This window comes from Lactuca sativa, chromosome 4, assembly GCF_002870075.4.
Source record: "Lactuca sativa cultivar Salinas chromosome 4, Lsat_Salinas_v11, whole genome shotgun sequence".
NCBI classification, from domain to species: Eukaryota; Viridiplantae; Streptophyta; class Magnoliopsida; order Asterales; family Asteraceae; genus Lactuca; species Lactuca sativa.
This window is the reverse complement of record NC_056626.2, coordinates 2,325,803-2,329,973: the sequence shown is the minus strand read 5'-3', so window position 1 is coordinate 2,329,973 and position 4,171 is coordinate 2,325,803. Positions and strand designations below refer to the sequence as shown.

Here is a 4,171-nt window from a genome sequence, read left to right as displayed (position 1 = left end):
ATTTCGTGTTTACTTATGTTTGATCATAACATAGTAGTCATAAATTGGTAATAACTAGTTATTTGATCATAATAAATAGTTTCATAATAATTTGGTAACCAATAATAGTAATTTAATAAGAAATCAACCATATGAAAAAGGGGGGATTCGGATCTAATGAAAGTATCTTTTTAATATTGAATTTGCTTAACTTAGTTGTTTGATTTAAGTTCTTCTGATCTTACAAAATCAGTAAAACCCACATTTTAAGTTTGTTTCTTACTTTAGATTTTAGTCATTATTCTATTAATTAAATTGAGTTATCTGTGTTCAATATCCGACTTACCTGAGCTATTCTATGATCCAACTAGGTACACTATCAATAGGTGCATAAATTAGTTAAGTAGTTAGGTTTATAAATTTAAAAGCTGATAGGTATTTTTGCACGTTTCAAGTTTTTGGCGCCATTGTTGGGGACGACTTATTTGATTTTTAGTTTAATTACTTTATTTATTTGATCCTTTTGTGGGATAAAAACCGCAAAAAAGTTATTTTTCTGCATTATTTAAATTTTTATGTTAGTCCAGTAACCACGTCATGGTCACCTTTGGCAACGTCATGGTCACTAAAAAATCAATTTTATTTTTATATGTTTTACGTGTTTTGTTTTTATTTTGTTTCAAATTCAGTGATATATGACCCGAGGATTCAAAACTCAAATAGTTCCACCACTTGAAGATCATGAATCGACATTCCACAAGATGAAAAACAAGGAGGTTCGTGAGTCGAGTAGCACCTTTGAATTTGAAAAATTCGAACACTTTGAGAAGACTCCAAGAAAGAAAGGAACTGGATACTAGCCAGAAACCGAAGATGATGCAGAGGACGACATCTTGAGCGAAGTAGAAGAGATAGCGGACATAGCATATACGACAATGGAAGAGTACAAGAAGTGGATACGTGATAACAGTTTGGGTCTTGTTCAACCAGAGATTCCGAACACCGCCAATTTTGAACTCAAGGAGCATATTTTGGCTATGCTTAAGGATATCCCATTCTACAGGAAAGATCACAGAGATGCTTACAAGCGTATTGACGAATTGAACGAAATCGCGAACTACTTTAATGTTCCCAATGTTCCTAGTGAAACAATGTTGTTATGTATGCTTCCAGTGACTTTTAAAGGAGCGGCAAAGCAGCTTAAAGAGCTTCCACCCGCATCCATCACCACATGAGCTCAAGTTCGTGAAGAGTTCATCCAATAATATATTCTACCATCCAAGGTTGTGAAATTCAAGAAGAATATAGCCAACTTCAAACAACAAGGTGGAGAGTCTTTATATGAAGCATGGAAAAGATATAGGGGGTACTTCGAAATTACCCAAACCATGACCTCAATGTACAACAAGAAGTATCAATCAACTCTCCCCCACTCGGGGTCCTGAAGGCAGCGCCTAGCTCTTGCTGCTGAACATACTGCAGGTCCACGCTGTGGCCTCTCGACATGGATCACCAACTCTCCCCCACTCGGGGTCCTGATCCGCACTAGCTGCTGTGCGCAATCTATCACCGCCCCATTAGGGCTAAACCAATCCATGCCTATAATCACCTTGTTCCCCCGCAACGGGATAGGAACCAAATCCACCAAATAACGCTCCTCAAATAATCTCAGAACACAATCCCTGAACACTGCTGATGCTCGTACCGATCGATCATCGGCAATCTCTACCTCTAAAGGGCAATCCAACATGCCCGAAGACTCAATAAACCTCTTGCTAAGCGCAAGGGAAACAAATAACCAGGTGGCACCCGAGTCAAACAACACCTGGACAGGAATACCGTTCACATGGAACGATCCTAATGCATATACACAGAGCACATATCAATATCATAACATCATAAAAATAAAGTAGAGGGAAAGAATCATACCCGTCACCACATCGGGTGCAGCGCGTGCCTCCTCTGCCGTCAGCTGAAACGACCGGCTCCTCACCACTGGAGCCTCTGCCTTGCCCTGCCGGCCATCTGTAATCCGCATGGTAGCTGGAGTTGGCGCCTTAACCGACGCTGATGCTGTCAACTGGGGGCAATTGGCCTTCTTGTGGCCCCTCTGGTTGCAGTGGAAACACAGAAACTCAGACGTCTGCATCACCGGTGTAGGGGCGGTACAATCTCGGCTGAAGTGCCCTGACTTGCCGCACTTATAGCAGCCTGACGATCCCATCTTGCACGCTCCCTCGCGCGCCCTGCCGCATTTCTTACAGCGGCCCCGCCCATGTTGGCCTTTCGGCCCCGCATCCAATCCCTTGGGCTTCTTCCCCGAAGCCCCCATAACATGCCCCTCCTCCGCCTTCCTCTTCTGGATGTGTTCCAGATCTATCTCCCTCTCCCTTTCCCTGGCAATCATAGAGTCCAAGGTGGTGCAAGCTGAAAAACTGACATGCTCCCGAATATCAGCTCGGAGCATATCATGGTAGCGGGTCCTCCTCATGTCCTCATCACCCGCATACTGGGGCACCAACAATGCTCTCTCCCGGAACTTGGCAGTGATCTCCGACACAGTCTCCGTCGTCTGCCTCATATCCAAGAACTCCCTGGCCAGCTGCTGAAGCTCGACAGCCAGCGCGAACTCTGCCCTGAACCTGGTTGCGAAGTCCGACCAAGTCATAGCCTCGACAGCCGAGGCTCCCAACGAGTCCCCCACGGACTCCCACTAATCCCTAGCTCGATCTATTAAACACCCTGCTGCGAACCTCACCTTCGACCCCTCAGGGCAGAAGCTAATCATCTGTGCAGACTCAATGTCTACAATCCATCGTTTGGCAGCTATGGGGTCCTTCGCCCCATGAAAATCCGGCGCACCACTGCCCCCAAAGTCCTTGAAGGACAGTGTGCGAGATCCCGACTGGCCAGATGCCATGTCGGTCCTGAATGCCCGAAGGCGATCCTCCATCAACTCCAATATCCCTTCCTTGATCGACCCGAAGATAATGGGGGTCGACTCAAGGATGCCTCTGGTGATCTCTGACGCGATGAACTCGCGTAGTCCCTCATCTACTGGCTCGGAACCTGATCCCGAACCCGATCCCTCTCATGTACTGCCAACTGCTGGCCTCGAGCGTAGTACTACCATTCTGAAATACATAAATAATAACCGTTAGTGATACTGATACCTCTGGAGGAATCACACTTACTATAAGTTTCCTGGTCTTATCTTGGCCTTCCTCGGTTCGGGTACGGATCCTCTGCTTTCAGTAGTACGGGCCCATACTACCTTCCACATCTATCCGTACCTTCTCCAAGGACTGCCTTGACTCCACCAGATCCCTGTCACTATCGCTGATCACCGCTATACTCACCCTAGGCTTGTCCTAGGAAAATCTCTATCTCCACTCGACCCGGTCCTCAGCTGCTGAAGGCCTCCTTGTGATGCCAGTTAGCCATTACCTAAACACCATCACATGTGATGAGGCTCAGATAACTCTTCGAGTAACAGATTCGTCCCTATAACGGTTAGACTCAAACAAGAGCTGCGCAATAGGGCCAAATCCAGCACTCTCTGATTATTCAACCCTGATCACATGTGACGTGACGTATTCACTTAATGGCTAACTCCCATCACTCAGAATCCCACAAAGCACAAAGCAAGCAGCATTCAGACAAAAGGGAACAATCTCAAGCAATTACGTTCTCATAGAGAAAAACTGAACTAGCATACAGTGCTAAACTCATACTATCAGGCATAACCTGAACAGGCTACCCTACTGATGTCTACTCAATTCTAGCATGCAATTTTCATATACTGAAGCACATAAAGAAGGAACATAAGGCATCACTCCTAGATCCTTAGTCCTATTCTAGCATGCTGTTCTAATGAGATTGATAAACATAACATAAGCTCGTATGGGTACTTTGGGGAATACTTACTTGAGCTCGGCCGGTTGCGCACATCACACACTTTGTTCCTTCTTAAAACTCTTCACTTAGCTTTTCAGAAAATATTTTCTTCTTTAAAAATTTTCAATCCCTCGATTTGAGTTCAGTCACCCCCGAAGGTGTGTCCGAATCCCTCAAACCAGGGCTCTGATACCAACTTGTAACATCCCAAAAATACGAGCCAAAAATTTCATTTTTAAAAACATGTACTTAGCAAAACATTAGGAATAAAACGTTCAACGATCATATCATGTCA

At 44.8% G+C, this 4,171-nt stretch overlaps 1 non-coding gene across 1 annotated transcript; it reads right to left on the bottom strand.

Annotated features, from left to right (window-relative positions):
• Positions 1-1,268: 1,268 nt before the first annotated feature.
• Positions 1,269-1,374, bottom strand: LOC111889916 (small nucleolar RNA R71). The gene has a single exon (XR_002849668.1). It is a non-coding gene; the product is annotated as a small nucleolar RNA R71 (small nucleolar RNA).
• Between the last annotated feature and the right edge of the window lie 2,797 nt (positions 1,375-4,171).